The sequence below is a fragment of the Onychostoma macrolepis genome, chromosome 22, assembly GCF_012432095.1.
Source record: "Onychostoma macrolepis isolate SWU-2019 chromosome 22, ASM1243209v1, whole genome shotgun sequence".
In the NCBI taxonomy this organism is placed as follows: domain Eukaryota; kingdom Metazoa; phylum Chordata; class Actinopteri; order Cypriniformes; family Cyprinidae; genus Onychostoma; species Onychostoma macrolepis.
In genome coordinates, this window is record NC_081176.1 from 35,864,706 (window position 1) to 35,885,843 (window position 21,138).

The window sequence follows — 21,138 nt, forward strand, 5'->3', positions numbered from 1 at the left end:
TGTTAGCCACTTGACATTGTAGTGTTGTGTCTGAGGCATGGCACAAACATGTTATTCAGAGTAAATCACGAAAACTAGACATTCAGGCAATAAGACTAACCATCTTAAGCTAACAATGATTCGTTTTCAGTCAATAAATGTATCCAAACACTTGCTTACCTGTCTAATAAAATATAGGTTCCTTTTCACAAACAAAGCTTACATTTTTCCTCAGTTGAACTAAGGCCTAATCCTGACTTTTTAAATTTACTATAGTACTGTGCAAATGTCTTTAGTCATCACATATAAGAAACATTTCAACTCAATCTGACCAATATTGTATTTACTGAACAGTATGTTGCATGTCAAATTTGACTTACCTCAGCACTGCTCCATTCATTCCCCATTTCACATGAAAAAAGACAACAAACATAAATTAGTCAATAGTGCTGCATTCCATTGAAACATACAATTAAATGCATCTCAGTTTCCCTTAACCAATCTGATTTAACCCCTCAAATATTTAGCACCGATTTTATCAAGCAAATTCATTGTCATTGTCCAAAATCAGCCTCTTGTTTAACTGACAGGCACCTAGTGGCATGTATCTGTGACATATGGTTTGAATAGAATAAACAAATACAGAAGTAAATACAAATAATATTTTATAAACCTTGCCGTACTGCAACAAAGAAAGCAATACACATTAATTTGAACGTTATGTATATTTAAATTAAAAATGCAGCATTACAATACGACCGCGATTACTTTAAGTTAACATAGGCCTGGTATTTGAAGTTTGTAATAGCCTAGCAGCTAGCTGTCTAATGAATTACGTTTCTAAAATTGTGCACGTGACAATATGGTCAAAACCAAAAGATATAAACATCAAAAATATCACCGGCAATATGATTGATATAAATTTGCACAAACTTATTACAAATAGCATCAGAAGCTACAAAGCTCTCCAGTCACCTCTATCCGTGTGCAGCAGTGAAAACAGACCATTCGGAAACAATTGACTGAACTTCGGTTCCTATGCGACTTATTTTTCAACAAGGAACCGTTCCGTTTTCTGTGAGTGTGCAATATAAAGCAGTATAACGTGAATGAGACCGAAAGCCAAGCATTACATTTACAAATGATAACGTCCACTCTTGCCTGAAAAAAAACGAGGTGGAGTTCGGTAGTTTCTAAACGTAATAAAGATAACGTTACAGCAGCTGCATAAAATCCTCTTTGCGAAACCGACAGATTAAAAGCAAAAAAACACGACGAGATTTACAAGTCAATATGAAACACAGGCCAACGTTACAATGTACTAATGTAATCCACAATGACAACCGAAATACAACAAAGCTATTCATATTTCGTTTTTATTAAGTATGATTTCTAAAAACGGCACAAATATAACATTACACATTTTGTCACCGTTCTGCTCGACACTGATACTCTCTTAAACTAGCACAGGATTACAAAAACCTAGATTAATATTTTTGGTAAATAATAAAATACAGATCGTTTTTTTTATTCGCCAGATCCCATCGTATAGTTCCACTACATCTGAAGTACATAGCACAAGTCATATAGAATAATGTTATGATAATTTGCACCTTTTTCATTAAGGCCATACAGCGATGGCAGGGTGAGAAACTGTAGGTCTCTTTATTCATTCAAAAATAATGCCTACTTGTCAAAAATAACCATGCAAACAGATAAAATAACATCAAATGACTTAAAACATTATCATTAATATTATGGATGACCAAGAATAAGAACTGATTAACCAGATTAAAGACAAAGCACGAGGGCACGTTTCTTACCTTCAAAGGTACAGCACAAAATAGCGTCCCCTGAAAGTGACGTCACTTAAACAGCCGCTTGATTTTTATTCCTCAACCAATCAAAGGGATCTGAAGACGTATCCCACTCACTAACGTCAATTTGATTGAATTACACTTCTTATCGCTTGGTGACAAACTATTGTAATATGCTGAGAAAATAAATTTAATATAATCTGTAATCTTTTTAAATCTAAGTATTTTCTACCACATCCATAATTCTCCATGGGCTCTCCCTGGTTTTTATGTAAAAATGTAGGTGTTTGTTTTTTTTTCGTTAGTTTTTTTCTTTTTTCAAATTCATGGTGGAAGAAGTGATATGAAGCCTATTTTAAAAATAAAATATTGATACAATATAGTTAATATAAATATGAAAAATAATATTCTTTGTAAAGAAATTTGTAAACTATATTTACTAAAGATTGTTTTCAGTTTTACCATTTTGAGTTTGTTCTCTGAATATGTATGCAATTTGCATCAATATTTCAAAACAAACTGTTAATCCAATTTTTTGTTCCAGATTTTTACTCTTTAAAATAAGCAGTAAGCAGAGAGACAACAGTTAGTAGTTGCTTTCATGGTGCTCTTTGTTCTCTTTTAATACATATTTGTGTATTCATAAACATGTTGAGAAAAAAAATAATACACACTGTATAGGTACTTAAATGAAGTCACAAAAAAAACAAATAGTGATATGAAACCTTAACCATATGTACAGAAATGCTCTAATTCTTATACAAAACTGGCTGAATTACTGTCTCAGGTAAACAACTGAGGTAAGTAGTTTAAGTAAATAATACACATACATTAGTCTACATGACAAGTATTTTAAAATTATTAATAAAATAATTAGTTGAAACAAATTATTTATACATTAAAGCATGTAAATTAGTTTGATATGACATTTAATTAAACCTTGGCAGTAAATTAGATAGCAAATAGTTAATATTTGCTTTCACAGAACTCCTTGTTGTCTAAAGAATGCGCTGCAGTCATCTCAGTAACTCAGCTCCCTCAACTGACTCGTAGAATTCAGAAAACACAGCTGAACTATTCAGTGCAAACCCATTACAACACACTCAAGTACATTAAATAAAACATGTATATATAATTTTGTGTGTATCTAAATTGAGTCAATATTACTCACACAAAAAAAATCATTTGAATTTACACAAATGATTCCATTTTAAATTTTAAACTTCACATTCCCAATTATTCAATTGTATATGTCTCTTTGCATGAAGTACATCTATTATATCCACTATTACTGTAGCAAAACCAAACATCTGTGACAGTGGGATTTGTAGACAATATTTCTGTAAAATCAACAAGAATATGTTTTAGGACTTACTGTACAAACTTAGATTTTGTTACTTTGTCATACAACACAAGAGTCACATTTTCTCAAAATCTTCATTGTAGGTACACAAATACTGTTCTACAAATCACAAACTAAGAAATTTAGCTGCTCAATTTTTCCTAGAGATGATTTAAACTTGGTCAATCATTCACATTCCTTATGTATGATTCTGTGAATCATCTATACTCTTTGTCCATTTGGCCTGCATCAATGATTTCAGGGTCTGAGACCTTGAACCTGAATAAAAATAAATAAATGAAACTAATTACCCCATAAAACTACCCCATATGTAAAATGAAATATACTGCTGTATTGTAATGTTGTGGGTTTATTTCTCTACCAGACGTCCTGGGCGTCTTGTTCACAGACATATAATCATGGATTCTATCAAATACCAACACAAAAAAATATATATATAAACTTGACTGGTGTTAGAAAACTTATAAGAGGCCAGTGTTACATCTTACATCAGGAAAATGATCCAAAACAAGCATCATAATCAATACACACGCAAAAAAAGGATCACGAAGCACAAAATAAAGGGTTTGCCATGGCCATTCCTGTCCACAGACCTGAACCCCATATAGAAAACTTAAGAACAGAGTGCATCAACATGAAGCTGGGAATCTGAAGGGTCTGGAGTGATTCTGTATGAAGGAATGTTCTCTGGTCTCTAATCAGGTGAACTCCAACCTCATTAGGCATTATAGGACACTTAGACCTGTTGCCTTAGCAAAAGGACATTTTAAAAAGTATTAAATAAAACGTTGCCGTTAATTGAACATGTATTTTTAAAGACCCCCATTTTCAATCATACAACTTCAAAGAAAGGTTAGGTGTGTGACTTATTTGAATAAAAGATCAAAAAGTGTTAATAGTACAAATTTTATTTTCACAGGCTTCTTTCTTTATGTTTATCAAGAGTGCCAATAATTCTGAGGACAATGGTGTAAGCAGATGTACAAAATTTGTCACAAAATTTAGATTCAGGTGTGTGAACGTGTTTTGCCCCATATTCGATGCAACAATGAAGCCTAAATGTCCCTAACTGTGACTTTACAACTTTCTAAATTTGTGATTTGCAGATAGAATTTTTACATCTATGAAACTTTTGTGTTGTGTGTCTGACACAGAAAGAAAAATAAATTGCTAAACTCCTAAAAAACATATTCTCTGTGACTTCAAATACACAGATATGAATGTGTGACTATTCTTTACAACTGGAAATTCCTGTCACTGGTGCTCAGTTTTGTTATAATAATACCTTCAAGGAACATAGTATTAATCAGCTATCCATGCAAAAGCAGACAGGTCAGTGTGCTCTACTGGAGATACAACTGTCCAGGCCAACATCCCCGATGCACTGATGTCTTCAACTGGGGATCCCAGAAAACCTGCAATAAAAATAGTACAATTCAAACTCCATCATACATAACCAATAAAACAGGGCTGTCCAATCCTGTTTCTGAAGATCTACCTGCCTGGAGAGTTTATATCTAACTCTGATCCAACACACTCCTCTGTAATTATCAACTGCTCCTGAAAATGGGGACACTTAATTTCTAGCGATTATCGCCGATTTGATTGCACAGATACTATTTAAACTAAACTGAGCTAGACAATGACATCTCTGAATTCAATAATGAAATGCCTTTAACTGAAAATTGAGTGTTTAATCTTATCATTATACATTACTGACACTCTATCCTCCAATTTGATACTGTTAAGTGCTTTGACACAATCTGTATTGTAAAAGCGCTATATAAATAAAGGTGACTTGACTTGACTTGAAAATGTTTATTAGCTGGTTCAGGTATGGAGCTGAACTTTGCAGGAAGCTATACCTACAAGATGAGGATTGGGGGTACCCCTGCATCATATAGTATCTCAACTGGTATCTCTTATTACAAAGTATTATTCAAAGTTTAATTTAACTTGAGCTCAATAAAATATATTTGTCACACAATATTGAAATTTAGTAAGACGTCCAGTGACTTTGTCGTATTTTCTTTTTCATATAATTTTTATACAAAATTTATGATGGAGAATATAAAACACCCATGCATTTATAAAGCTTATACAGACATATACAAGGGTGGAAAACTTAAATCCATGTTTGTTACATAGGAACACCTTTAATGTGCTATGAACTAGATTTGTTGACAAGTTCCTCCATGATAGTGAAACGAAACATCAATAACACAGTAAAACTGTATTTCCATATGTGGTTATTTAATAAACTTACTATATTACTGTTTAAAACGTCTCATCAATAACTTTGCTTAATAATACTAGCATTTGCCTTCTGGCAGGAGCTTATGAGAAAGGCATAAAAACAGCTTTTTAGGGTAATTTACAGTCATTTACGTTGGATACATACATAATGAGTCCCAAAACAACACTAGCAGTAGCAGTAGTATAAAAAAAAAAGTTACTAAAACGTCGTTATGAACTCAGCCTACCTTTTAGAGCAATGACTACAGTATAAGGATCATATATGGCAGCTTTGTATATCCATCTATACAGTAGTCGTGTCATCTGAAGTCTTTATGAACGCTGGTTTCTCCTGAACTCTTCACAAGTGAGGCTGGATCTGAACTGGAACTGATATTACCTCGAAGAACTTTGAGATGAACATTCTGACATAAAAACAGAAAACAAAAGAACAAAGATTAGCATAGCTTTTGTTCGGTTTATTTCAGACAAACAATAATTCATTTCATCACATTTAATTGGAGTGCAAACTCATGAGGTACATTGTGTGAATACTTCGCTAAAAATGTATATTGTAATCTAATTTAAACGAAAACAGTAGAATAAACAATTCCTCAAAAATCTGTTAAAATCTTTATCAGCAAAGTTGACATTTTCTATAATAAGTTTATGCATATTTGTAAAATTATCACTGAATATTTCACTTGTTCCATAACTAATTTATTAGGGGTTTGATCTTGATTAAATGTACATATATGGGGATAAAAATATTTTGTTGAATGCAAACATTTCTTGGGATAAATTCAGTATGGCATTCATTAATATCCACTTGTGTCAACTTATACGAATATCATTAAAAAATGAAAAAGGATTCAATTTATTTATTTATTTTTTCACATTTAAAAAACCTAGTGTTTAATCATGTCTAAATATTTTTCCAAATGCAAAACTTAAAAATAAGTAAACAGTGATGACCTGCAATACTTTTTTGAGAAACTAGTAGATAAATATATATTTATTAAAGAGCCGTACAGAAACCTAGTGGGTAAACCATGGCATTACAAATTAAAATGATCCCCCCCCAACCACAAAATTATCTAATTTGCCTCTTTGCATTGGAATTTAAATCCTTTTTCTCTATTTTTACCTTAAACACTATAATAATTGTAATAGAAGTAATAGAAATATTGGGGTCATTAATGGACAATGATTATTGCACAAATAGTATTTAGTACCAAAAAATATTGAACTAAAATATAGAACATTGCCTCTCCCATAACTCTCCAGAATAAAATGACACTAGATGTCATCAGTTGCTGCAAATACATGTACAGTGAAGCCGTCGTTTATCCCATTCAAACCCATTCAAACAACGAAAACAGTATTTATTGTTTGAATTTTATATTAAAACTTACACAAATTTAAAGTTGACTTTGTTTCATATCACAAGCAAGGTGCATCAGATTTACATGGGCAACGTGAGAGCGTGAGACAGAGCCTGAAAGCGTGTCTCTGACAACCCTGCATGACCAAATACAGCGCACACCTTATTAATAAAACACACGTACAAGCAAGAGCCCAAAACATATTACCGTGTACGGTCAACAACTTCATCTTCTGGTTTTATGGCGTGTTGCGAAAGGTACGACCAACTTAGATCACATCTGCATTAATAACCGATCATAGCCTTGACGTCAGTGAACTGCCGTAAACTGAGTTCCACCTGTCGCAAAAAGTCAGTGACTTTTTTTTTTTTTAAACGCATTCTTCTAAATTCCCAAAATTATTAAATCCAAAAATATACCGTTAGTGTAAAACATGTTGAAAATTAGCAGATAGGTTGTGGATTCATTAAAGCTATTTCCTCTAAAAAACGTCTTTATTCAGCGTAACGGGGTCTAGCATAGCCGTTACGCTAAAGGTCACAGAGTGCAGTGCAGATGGCGACAAGTGAAGCCATGTCAGAAACTGCAGATGAAAGCGTGCAAGGTATGTAAGACCCATCCAGTTACATATTTTAACCTCCGTTCTGTTGTCCTTAGTTCATGAAACAAATAAAATAAGTAAAATAGATATTTGTATAAACACACATAAACCCAATAGGCATTACACCCTCATGCTACTACATTTAGCCATGTACCCACCTTGATTCTATCGGAAAAAATATTAAACTTTATTATGCCAAGTTTATTTTCAATTTATATTTTCAGTTAGGTCTACTTTAATTGCTGTACCATACTTTATATAGCAAATATACCACACTTAATGTAATCATTGGCATAATATTAAGTTACTGCAACCCTTTAACTAATTTTGTATTTAAATTGTCTACGTGAATATTTTATTTATAAAATTCATAAACATCTGTCAAATTAAACTGAAAACCTATAACTGTAGAGAACAAAAAAGAAACAACGTTAGATGAAATCTCATTTATTACACACTTCCGCAAGTTAACTGTTCACACACACAGCTTTTTGAACAATCGAACGAGCAGTGAAAACCGTTAATCACATGGCTGCCGTTAAAGAAACGGAATGCAGAATAGCTAAAGAACACACTTAGCTAAATTACAAAAGAACAGACTACAGTATAACAATATTACTATGCAACTCGACAACTTAAGCTAATTGGCAAATTAGCAATTCAGCGTTTCAACAAAAACTCACGTACACATTCAGAATAATACAAAACGAAGACAGAGTTAAGGTACGTTAACAGTATAACACTATGCGATAACAATTTGAGTGAGAAACAGACTTTTTTTTTTTTTTTACATATTACCTATTCAACAGTTGCCGGTTCATCAACCAAACTGCCTCGCTGAATGTCCTGACTAAGGGCAGCAGCTTCGATAACTTCCCAATCTTGCAGAACTTGCCCAGCTTCACCATCCGTCGCTGGGCTGCCGTCGTTAGCAGCAACCAAGGGGTCCCCACGACTTTGTGAAGGAGGTTGAATTATCGCGGTGATCAAGGAATCATTATTAATGCACATTTCCAGCTCTGGCCTATTAAGGAAATGTTCCTCAATGCTTTCCACGTCGTTTGGGGAGTAGATGACGCGATATCTGGCCAAGTAAGCGGTTAGGCAGGAATCGGTCACAATCAGCGAGTGATCTTGCTGGTCAGCTGTGAGAACGATCGTTCCTCCGTAGGTTGAGCTGTAGACCGATGACCGCTGCAGCAGATTGCAGACATCGCATCTGTGGGTGATGGAGTTGGCAGAAATGTCGTTTTGAACACTGTGGCACCTCGGACAGCGATGCCTGGCTCGGATTTGAACCCCGGAGACCAAACCGCGCAGAGTCGTGGAAGAAGCGCCGTTGTCGGGATCATCGCTACCCCAGTCAGGTACGTCCAGTGCGGTTATCTCCACGACTTGGGTAGATGGAGTTGTTGTTAAACGAATGTCCCCTTGCATCCCTCTCGTTGCCAGGTTGGAGAAGGAGTAAGATTTGGAGACGTGGACCTGGGATATTAGGCTGTCCCACAAGGTAAGCTTCATTTCCCCTGTGGTGTCACCGACCCATATCTCCTTCAGCTCACATTCCTCCTGGTTAACCAAGACGATTTTACTGACGGCAGCACGGGGAAGGACCTTAGCTTGCAGCTCGCCTACCTGTAAGCATAAAAAAAAAAAAAAATCTAATTTAGCTGCTGAGTAGATCTAATAACGTAGGCCTCTTTGCCAATATTTTTTTTCGAATAGAAGATAGCATACTCACATTTTGTCTTGGTCCCAGCACTTTCACGGCAGCTACATCCATCCTTGTGCTGCCTGAAGGTGCGATGCGGCAGAAGGGCACGGTCACAACATCAAGGGTTGTTGTTTTAGAGCAGATTACATCGAACCCATCTGGATCGGAGAAGCCTGCAGGACGAAAATATCTAGGTTAGTTTATAATTAAATTTAATTGAAAGGCACCAACATTTTTACTGTGCATTACTTTTACAGACATTTCCGTGAAGTCTAAACTTCACTTGAAGTCTACACAACTATAAAATAGATACGAAAAATGTCTTAATACAGTAGCTTACAGTGTGCCGTATTTTATTTTATGTTTTTGACTGCGTAATTTTGTAGGCTGTGACACTTACTGAGGCTGCGGCGTACGTTCTTCAGCTTCACTGCTGTCCCGTTCTTAGAAGCTTGCGAAAACGCGGTTAGTTTGTCCAGCGAAAAACTCACAACTTTATGATATTCGTGTCTTCCGCTCTGTATCACAGCACTAAAGTACTTATTGTTCTTTTTAGAATTTTTTGCTGGAGACACGCTATGTAGATATCCTTCTACGGCGCAATCCTCCACTTGAGCCAATGCGAATAACTTTTTAACCGTAAGCCACAAAATGAAAATTCCTTTTTACTCGTATTCTTTGGCTCAAGCCGAGTCGAATGAAGTCCAAAATTCAAAAATCGTAAGGTTTAGTTTTTTCGCTATAATCAATTGTTCGTAAAACCTACTTTGTCGAACTCGCCCTAGACGATTAGTCCGATTCTCACCAAATTTGGCACAGATCATCTACAGACCATGGAGGCAAAAGTTATGGAATTCAAGTCGATTCGTCCAAGCGTTTTGAAAAACATGCTAACGAATTTGCCGAAAACCACGCAAAAATGGATCTGAGGCTATATCTCCGCAACACTTTGGCGTATTGAGACGAAACTTGGTGGGTGTTATAACAAGCATGACCTGAGGCTACCTGCAGTGTTTCGGCACTGTGCCCCTAGTGGTCAGGAGATATGAAAATGCATATTTTTGCTTATAACTTGTGAACGGTTAGGCTAAAAATCACAAAACTGGTCTCTTTAGATTCGTGCATCATGCCGAGTCCAACCATATAACATTTTCCCATGTCAGCCATTTTGGCCGTCGGCCATGTTGAATTTTGTCGTAAATGCTATATTTTACTTAACGCATTAACTTATCGTTACAAAACTCAGTGTGGTTCTTCGCCCCATGCCCTGATGGTACTCAAAAGTTTGGGGACAGCGCCACCTTTTGGTCAAAAGTTATAATGAAATTTCTAAAATGCTAATAACTTTTGCTTACATTAGCCTATTGTAATCAAACTGATGTTGATAGATTCCTTGGGTCATGCCGAGATCATCGATACCAATTTTGCAATAATTGGCTAAACTTCCTGTCCGCCATTTTGATTCATGTTGAAAACCTACTTTTTCGAACTCCTCCTAGACCGTAAGTCCGATTTTCACGAAATTTGACTCGGATCATCTTCAGACCATGCTGGCAAAAGTTATGGATTTTGTGTCGATATATCTCACGGTTTTCGTTTGGCGCATCAACGAATTGGCTGGAAAGATGCTACACTGCATCTGAGGCTGTATCTCAGCGAAACTTTGACATATTCGCACCAAATTTTGTACGTGACATTGTGACCTCACACTGACCACGCTACATAAGTTTGGTAACGGTGCCACCTATTGGTCAAGAGTAATAAACCATTAATTAATCATTAATAATGAAATTTCCAAACATGCTAATAACTTTTGACTGCATTAGCCGATTGTAATGAAACTGTTCTCCAATTATTCCTTGGGTCATGCCGACAACATACATACCAATTATGTCATAATAAGCCGAACTTTCTTTCCGCCATTTTGATTTATGTGGAAAACATACTTTTTCGAACTCCTCCTAAACCGCTTTGTCCGATTTTCACCAAATTTGAATCATATCATCTTCAGACCATGCTGACCAAAAGTTATGGATTTCGTGTCGATACACAAAACCGTTTTCGCATACCACAGCAACGAATTTGAGGCATGATACCAAAATCACAGTTGAGACTGTATCTCTGCAATGCTTTGGCATATTGACACCAAACTTTGTGTGTGCCATTGTCACCTCACACAGAACACACCACATCGATTTGAAAATGGTGACACCTATTGGTCAAAATTGATAAGCCAATAACTCATATTGCTATAGCTTTATATGTGATTTTTCAGCCGTTTTGACAAAAAACATCCTAAAATGGCTTCAATTACTCATTTCTGCATACAACAGCAACAAATTTGTGGCATGACGCCATTATGACACTTGAGGCTGTATCTCTGCAATGCTTTGGCGTATTGACACCAAACTTTGTGTGTGCCATTGTCACCTCACAAAGAACAGACCACATCGATTTGATAACAGCGCCACCTATTAGTCAAATGTGATAAGCCAAGAAATCATATTGCTATAGCTTTATATATGATTTTTCAGCCGTTTTGACTAAAAACATCCTAAAATGGCTTCAATTACCAATTTCTGCAGTTGGTCTGTTGCTTGCTTCTGTAGTGCTTGGCCCCGTGATTGCTGCTTGCAGCTATATTTATTCTTCTTCTTCTTCTTCTTCTTCTTCTTCCGCCGCAAAGTCAATGGCAGCACATAGAACCGATTGCGGGAAAGTTGTATAATTTGGCACACTGATAGAGGACAGTCTCAATAGTAACCACAGCCAATTTGGAGTCTCTAACTCAAACTCTCTAGCGCCACCACTTGTCCAAACTTTCACTTTTGAAATGCTAATAACTTTTGAACCGGAGCCCACAAAATGAAAATTCCTTTTTACTCGTATTCTTTGGCTCAAGCCGAGTCGAATGAAGTCCAAAATTCAAAAATCGTAAGGTTTAGTTTTTTCGCTATATTCAATTGTTCAGAAAACCTACTTTGTCGAACTCGTCCTAGACGATTAGTCCGATTCTCACCAAATTTGGCTCAGATCATCTACAGACCATGGAGGCAAAAGTTATGGAATTCAAGTCGATTCGTCCAAGCGTTTTCGAAAAACATGCTAACGAATTTGCGAAAACCACGCAAAAATGGATCTGAGGCTATATCTCCGCAACAGTTTGGCATATTGAGACGAAACTTGGTGGGTGTTATAACAAGCATGACCTGAGAAGACCTGCAGTGTTTCGGCGCTGTGCCCCTAGTGGTCAGGAGATATGAAAATGCATATTTTTGCTTATAACTTGTGAACGGTTAGGCTAAAAATCACAAAACTGGTCTCTTTAGATTCGGTGCATCATGCCGAGCACAACCATATACAATTTTCCCATGTCAGCCATTTTGGCCGTCGGCCATGTTGAATTTCGTCGTAAAATGCTATATTTTACGAACGCATTAACATATCGTTACGAAACTCAGAGTGGTTCTTCGGCCCCATGCCCTGATGGTACTCAAAAAGTTTGGGGACAGTGCCACCTTTTGGTCAAACGTGATAAGCCAATAAATCATATTGCTATAGCTTTATATATGATTTTTCAGCCGTTTTGACTAAAAACATCCTAAAATGGCTTCAATTACTAATTTCTGAAGTTGGTTTGTTGTTTGCTTCTGTACTGCTTGGCCCCGTGATTGCTGCTTGCAGCTATATTTATTATTATTATTGTTTTTTACAAATTCTAATCAGCGACACCTACTTCATTTTTTTTTTTTTTTCGCAATCGATCAAAATGGCCAAATATTGTTTTGATGGCATATTTACTTGTGAATGTCCTCTGTATGTCTAATGTAAAAGGGACCGTCTAAAAGTTCTAATTGTTTTTCATTGTGTGCAAATAACAGACAACTACGTTTTCGCCAACTACAGATGGACACACAAATATCACTCACATTATCTTCTTGTCATTCCACTGAATGGGTGCCATTTCTGTCCCCAGGACATTATAGATACAAACATGCATAACAATTAACTATAAAATATATTTTATTAACCAAAGAGTCCTGCACATTAATCTAACTGCAAATTTAAAAATATAATTTAAAAATGTCTAACGCTACATTTTAACATGAAATATAATGTTTAAAATCATTCAGAAATCATTTTTATTTTGCATGCTTGTGTACCTCCATCTGTGTCTGTGTTTTGTGTGTGCTTCAGTTCAGGAGAAGACCAAGAAGCATTGATGTTATGCTGCATGTCGCTTTATTTAAAGGCAGTAACTGTGTTGTTGTTGCAGTGATAGCTATTAGTTTTGCATGTGTGCTGTTTAGGGCTGCAACAACGAATCGATTAAATCGATAAAAATCGATTACTAAGCGTTGGCAACGAATTTCATAATCGATCAAAATGGCCAAATATTGTTTTGATGGCATATTTACTTGTGAATGTCCTCTGTATGTCTAATGTAAAAGGGACCGTCTAAAAGTTCTAATTGTTTTTCATTGTGTGCAAATAACAGACAACTACGTTTTCGCCAACTACAGATGGACACACAAATATCACTCACATTATCTTCTTGTCATTCCACTGAATGGGTGCCATTTCTGTCCCCAGGACATTATAGATACAAACATGCATAACAATTAACTATAAAATATATTTTATTAACCAAAGAGTCCTGCACATTAATCTAACTGCAAATTTAAAAATATAATTTAAAAATGTCTAACGCTACATTTTAACATGAAATATAATGTTTAAAATCATTCAGAAATCATTTTTATTTTGCATGCTTGTGTACCTCCATCTGTGTCTGTGTTTTGTGTGTGCTTCAGTTCAGGAGAAGACCAAGAAGCATTGATGTTATGCTGCATGTCGCTTTATTTAAAGGCAGTAACTGTGTTGTTGTTGCAGTGATAGCTATTAGTTTTGCATGTGTGCTGTTTAGGGCTGCAACAACGAATCGATTAAATCGATAAAAATCGATTACTAAAAGCGTTGGCAACGAATTTCATAATCGATTCATGTCGCGCGACGCGAGACGTTTGATTATTAAAAAAAAAACTTTAGTTGAGCGTGGAGCGGAGTGAACACACTCGGTCTCTCTCGCACGGATGCTAGCAGAGTTTGGCGCCTCATAAAAAAAGTATAAAAAGTATAAAAAAAAAAAACGAGCGGAGGTAGAGGAAAGATACATGGCGGAGGCAGAGAAATCCGTGCGACCCAAGTCATCCAAGGTGTGGGAGCAGGGGCGGCGTTATGATGGCAGAGTATGGCAGTTGCCATACCCTAGCCCAGTCAGGTGCTGTGAAAATTATCCAACTTGAGTCGCTTATAATTCGTTTTATTATTTTAAATCAGAGAGTTTTAAAAATAGTAAACCAATGATAAGCATTAAAATAACTTGTCAGTAAAACTGTAACGCCATTGGATCATCGAGCTCTCAGCGAGACCTCGAACTTCACCCCGCCTCCGCTCAGATTGACGCGCCGCGCACAGCCTGGAGAAGATGAGATCTCTGCTTTTTCGCAATGCAAGGGTGAATAAATAATTGGTGTTTGAATAGTACAGCGTTTTCTTTACTCAAACACTATGTCAGTAAAGGATAATGTTTTGTGTGTTTGAAGAGTGGAGAAGAATTAGTTATTTGCTGTCTATATACGTTTTAAATATCCTGTGCATTATGTGCATAAGCGCTTAATTTGAGATTTTGGCCAAGTGTATTAAACAACAAGAAAAAACTAAGCGCCCATATAGCTACAATCAAAGTTATATAACCTGTAAAAGTTGATGAAAGCATAATGCACTTGCTGCTTCAGATAACAGTTACAGCCGTTCTAATGACAGACAAAACACTCCATCTCCGTCATTCTCTGGTCAAAACATTATTAACTCCATTTGAGCTTGATTTTCATATAATGTTAAGTGCAAGTGTCTGATACAATACCAACGCTAACGACGCAGTGTTGTTAAATTATTTAATTTTTGCACCCCCAAAAAGTCTATATATTTGGCAGATGTAAAGCATACATGTGTATGTTTTTTGTGTTAGTCCATTTTTATTTTATTTTATTATTATTATAACAGCTCAGGGATGTTCAAGGAGCAACATGTTGGTGCACTTTCTAAAGATTTTAGTTCTGTTTTTGAATAAAGGGTTGGAAATGAATGCTTTTCTTTTTTCTTTTTTTTTAAATCCGATTCATCGATTAATCGAAAAAATAATCGACAGATTAATCGATTATTAAAAGAATCGTTAGTTGCAGCCCTAGTGCTGTTGTTGCTGCACAGTAAAATCCCCAGTGTTAAATCAACACTGCTTCAGAGTGTATTTGGTCCCACTCCAAATAGTGTTAAAGTAACACTGAAGCAGAGTTAAAGTTAATGAGATAATTAAGTGATTACTTAAGTGCTGATTGAGCATTAGTGATGAACAGCTGCTGTTAACAAACAGAATCACTGCAGAAAAGAGAAACACAAGAACTACAGCTGACTGCAGCCACAACCTTTGATAAAATCAACTGAAATAAAAGACATTAAATCTCTGAAGATCTCAGCAGAGGATGATTAAACAACTCCACAAACAACATCACCAGCTTCACTCATTACTAACCAGACTGACTTTATTTCTGTCAGATGACTACAGAAGCTCTTATTGAGAATTATCAGAGGTTTAAATGTTGATGTTTTATTGGTTATAAACAATGCCACCATCATGGAGATCAGTATTTACTTTAGTTGGGCTCTTGACCCTTGAGTTGCTGGGTTAGATTTTTCTTTGCAACAATGCATATGTTATTGTAAAGCAGAAAGGTCAGTGCGTCACCCTGAGCACATAGTAGATGTTTCTCTGTGATGAGATAATCATTGTGAACTGGCCAGATGGGTGTTTTTGTTCTACCATTTATGTACTTAGGGTTTGCATAACTAATCCTCTGATGTTACAGTAGGAGAATAAAATGTTGCAGTTATCTTTAAGAATTTTAAATCCATGTGCAAATTTTTGTTTTGAACTACTGTGTAATATAGACACACACAGACATCAAGAATAAGCATATGAATCTCAACAATGGTGACAATCAACAAAATGCTTCACACTGCAAAGCATGCTGGGTAGCACCATAGTAAAAACTCCCATCATGCACTGCACGTCTTTAACTTTTTTTTTTTGGTTGTTAATTAGCTGATGAATTTTAATCACCCAAAGCGAGAGAGAGATAAACCACTTTGCATTGATTAGTCATGTGTTTTATAAGCAGAAAGTATAATCTGCTACATCAAGCTTCTGATTCAGTAATGTTCAAGTGTTTGCAGTGAAACACTGTTAAAGCTGCTTAGAAACAAACTATTCAGAAGTTCTACGAGGGTCAAGAGTCCAACTACAGCAAACACCGACCTCCATGATGGTGGCATCATTTTTTGACCAATAAAACATCAACATCTGAACCTCTGTTAATTCTCAATAAGATCTACTGCTGATGTCTGACAGAAATAAAGTCAGTCTGGTTAGTAATGAGTGAAGCTGGTGATGCTGTTTGTGGAGTTGTTTAATCATCCTCTGCTGAGATCTTCAGAGATTTAATGTCTTTAATTCGCAGTTGATTTTATCAAAGGCTGTGGCTGAAGTCAGTTGTAGTTCTTGTGTTTCTCTTTTCTTCAGTGATTCTGCTTGCTAACAGCAGCTGTTCCTCACTAATGCTCAATCATCATTTAATTAATCACTTAATTATCTCATTAGCTTTAACTCTGCTTCAGTGTTACTTTAACACTATCTGGAGTGGGACCAAATACACTCTGAGCAGTGTTGATTTAACACTGGGGATTTTACTGTGTACACAGTTGAGCAGTGGAGTCAGTACACAGCAGGCAGAAAACAGAGCTAGCCTGTTAAAAATAATAGGGGTGAGATGTTTCTGGCGAGGCAGGGATTGGCCTTTATCAAGGTAACCTTGACCAGCTTTTAAAATACAAAGCTGAAGATGATCAATCATTCACTAGGTGGTTATCTGGAAAGAGGGGTGCACACATCTTGGGATTGTCAAAATGAGTGTATAAATTTGATGAGTTCATCGATTATCAGGACAATTGCAGATGAGATCCGGTCCTTCCAGTGTTGCAGTATTCGATAATTATGGATGGGACAAGCGATATCTCTGGTGTTGAGCAGGAGGCACTGTGCCTACATTATGTTGACACTGATTTGCTGGTGCACGAAGACTTTATAGGGTTGTATGAAACAACTTCTACAACAGGTGAAAACCTTGCCAGAATCATTTTGGACGTTCTGTTGAGACTGAATTTGCCAATATCTGGCCTCAGAGGTCAAGCATATGATGGGGCTTCAAATATGTCTGAAAGTACTCAGGTGCCCAGGCTTTTATTCAGCGAGCACAGCCACTAGCGCCATATATACATTGTGGAGCACAATGTGTTAATTTAATTACACAACAGGCTTGCTCAGCCTCCAGTGTCGTGCGAAATGCACTTGACTGGATACATGAACTTGGCACATTTTTTGGGCAGTCTGGTAAGCTGAAAGACAAGTTTAAAGGCATTGTTGTAGCTGAAGGGGAAGGGCCAGCCCTGTCCATCAGGCCTTTGTGTCCCACTAGGTGGACTGTACGCTCACCTGCTATCCATGCTGTTCTCCGCCAATATGGGATGGTACTAAATGCACTGGATGAGATGGCTGCAAGTAATTCTGGATCTGCAAGCCGGGCAGAGGGCTTACGTGTTCGACTGCAACAGGGCAATGTTGTACTGGGACTTCTGCTTGCTTTAGATGTGATCAGTGAACTAGAGGTTCTAAATGCATCTCTCCAGAAAAAACTCAGACAGTGGAGGGCATGCTCTCTGCAGTCTCTCTTGTCCAAGAAAGCTTGAAATCCAAAAGAAACACTGAACACTTTGAGGCAGTCTTTAAGGAGGCAGGAGACATGTGTGAGAATCTGTCTCTAGAGACCATTGTTCCACCACGCACACATAGGCCCCCTAAGATATATTCTGGGCAGGCTCCTGCATACACACCTGGATCAGCTGTGGATTTTTACAGAGTAGAGTTCTACCATGTCCTTGACACAGTAGATGCACAAACTACTGAGAAGTTTATGCAACCAGGCATTCAAACTTTAAAAGAACTGGAAAACTCCCTCCTGACTCCCATTACAAATAATGCAGCAGTTCGTAAATATCCTGAACTGAACGAGGAAGACTTGAAAGTCCAATTAGCCATGTTTAAAAACAAGTACAAGGTCAGCACAACTGCAGATGCTGTGCATGTTTTGAGAGAAATGCCCCCTGAAGTCAGGGGCCTATTTGATCAGGTAGAGACATTAGTAAGATTGTTGATGGTGGTGCCCATATCATCTGCTGAGGCAGAGCGCAGTTTTAGTGGATTACGCAGGTTGAAAACTTGGTTGCGATCAACCATGACACAAAAAAGACTCAATGGCATTGCTGTGTGCCATATTCACCAAGAGAGGCTTGACAGACTGGACAGACAAGAAATTGCCCAGCAGTATGTTCAGGGTAATGAAAGGAGGAGAGATGTTTTTGGGTCCTTCATTGAGTAAATTTGTTTGGCTGCACTAGACGGAATTTCTCATACTCGTATACTTATTTTTATTTATGCAAATATGTTGTTGTTATTTTATTTTATTATTGTTTTTGCACATAGGTTCTTTGCTTTTTTGTTCATAATGATAGACTTTGTATGCTGAGATAAGCAAATGTTTAAATAAAACATACTTTGCTAGCCGCCTCATGTCACCAAAGGCAGTTAACTCTCAGCACATAGAATCTTTTTCATCTAGATATCACGCTATAGAGACTGTGTCTGTTCCCGAACTAGAAAATACAGAAAACATCCAAACCAAAGTAATAGTAACAATTTAATTGATGTTCAACAAATAAAAAACGATATAATACAGATAAACACATGATAAAGCTTGGCTTATTGAATATTAGATCCCTTTCTTCAAAAGCACTTTTGTAAATGATATGTTCACTGACCATAAACTAGATGTGCTTTGTTTGACAGAAACCTGGCTAAAACAAGATGATTACATTACTTTAAACGAGTCTACACCCCAAGATTACTGTTACAAACATGAACCGCGTCCAAAAGGTAAAGGGGAGGTGTTGCTACAATTTATAGAAATATTTTCAGTATCTCTCAGAGGTCAGGTTTCAAGTATAATTCGTCAAGTAATGGTGCTTCATATAACGTTATCCAAAGAAACAAGTGTTAATGATAAATCCCCTGTGATGTTTGTACTGGCTACTGTATACAGGCCACCAGGGCACCATACAGACTTTATTAAAGAATTTTCTGATCTTCTATCGGAGTTAGTACTGATTGCAGATAAAGTCCTAATCGTTGGTGATTTTAATATCCATGTTGATAATGAAAGAGATTTGTTGGGATCAGCATTTATAGACATTCTAAACTCTATTGGTGTTAAACAACACGTGTCAGGCCCTACTCATTGTCGAAATCATACTCTAGATTTAATACTGTCACATGGAATTGATGTCAGTGGCGTTGAAATTTTACAGCAGAGCGATGATATCTCAGATCATCATCTAGTCTCCTGTATATTCCATATAGCTAAAGCTGTAAAGCCAACTTCTTGTTACAAATATGGTAGAACCATCACTTCTACCACAAAAGACTGCTTTATAAATAATCTTCCTGACTTATCTCAGTTCCTCAGCATATCCAATAGCTCAGAACAACTTGATGATGTAACAGGAACTATGGACTCTCTCTTTTCTAGCACTCTAGATGCGGTTGCTCCTTTACGCTTAAGGAAGATTAAGGATAAGAGTCCAACACCGTGGTATAATGAGCACACCCGCCCTAAAGAGAGCAGCCCGGAAAATGGAGCGCAGCTGGAGGAAAACTAAATTAGAGGTATTTCGTTTAGCTTGGCGGAAAGTACCCTATCCTACAGAAAAGCATTAAAACTGCTAGATCTGATTACTTTTCGTCTCTTCTAGAAGAAAACAAACATAACCCTCGGTATTTATTCAATACAGTAACTAAATTAACGAAAAATCAAGCATCAACAGGTGTTGGCATTTCCCAAGAGCATAGCAGTAATGACTTTATGAACTACTTCACTTCCAAGATCGATACTATCAGAGATAAAATTGTATCCTTGCAGCCGTCAGCTACAGTATCGCATCAGATAGCGCACTATAGATCCCCTGAGGAACAATTTCATTCATTCTCTACTGTGGGAGAGGAAGAATTGTATAAACTTGTTAAATCATCTAAACCAACAACATGTATGTTAGACCCGATTCCATCTAAACTACTAAAAGAGCTGCTTCCAGAAGTCATAGATCCTCTTTTGGCTATTATTAATTCATCATTGTCATTAGGATATGTCCCCAAAACCTTCAAATTGGCTGTTATTAAGCCTCTCATTAAAAACCACAACTTGACCCCAAAGATCTAGTTAATTACAGACCGATCTCAAATCTCCCTTTTCTGTCAAAGATACTAGAAAGGTAGTATCCTCACAATTATATTCCTTCCTAGAGAAAATGATATCTGTGAGGAATTCCAGTCAGGATTTAGATCGTATCATAGTACTGAGACTGCTCTCATTAGAGTTACAAATGACCTGCTTCTATCATCTGATCGTGGTTGTATCTCTTTATTAGTTCTACTGGATCTTAGCGCCATGCTCGACACTATTGACCACAACATTCTTTTGAATAGACTAGAAAACTTTGTTGGCATTAGTGGAAGTGCCTTAGCATGGTTCAAATCGTACTTATCTGACCGCCATCAGTTCGTAGCAGTGAATGAAGAGGTATCATATCGATCACAAGTGCAGTATGGAGTACCTCAAGGCTCAGTACTAGGGCCGTTACTTTTCACGCTTTATATGTTACCCTTGGGAGATATTATCAGGAGACATGGTGTTAGCTTTCACTGTTATGCTGATGATACTCAGCTCTATATTTCTTCGCGCCCGGTGAAACACACCAAATTGAGAAACTAACGGAATGCATAGTCGATATAAAAACTGGATGACAAATAATTTTTACTG

At 36.8% G+C, this 21,138-nt stretch overlaps 1 long non-coding RNA gene across 3 annotated transcripts; it reads left to right on the forward strand.

Annotated features, from left to right (window-relative positions):
• Positions 1-6,592: 6,592 nt before the first annotated feature.
• On the forward strand, positions 6,593-9,707 carry LOC131529689 (uncharacterized). Of its 3 annotated transcripts, none has more exons than XR_009268171.1 (5): positions 6,593-8,747; positions 8,833-9,017; positions 9,140-9,288; positions 9,481-9,559; positions 9,651-9,707. It is a non-coding gene; the product is annotated as an uncharacterized LOC131529689 (long non-coding RNA). The 3 variants fall into 3 exon arrangements; XR_009268170.1 differs by having other exon boundaries at positions 6,593-8,472; positions 8,552-8,747; positions 8,833-9,288; XR_009268169.1 differs by having other exon boundaries at positions 8,833-9,288.
• Positions 9,708-21,138: the final 11,431 nt, after the last annotated feature.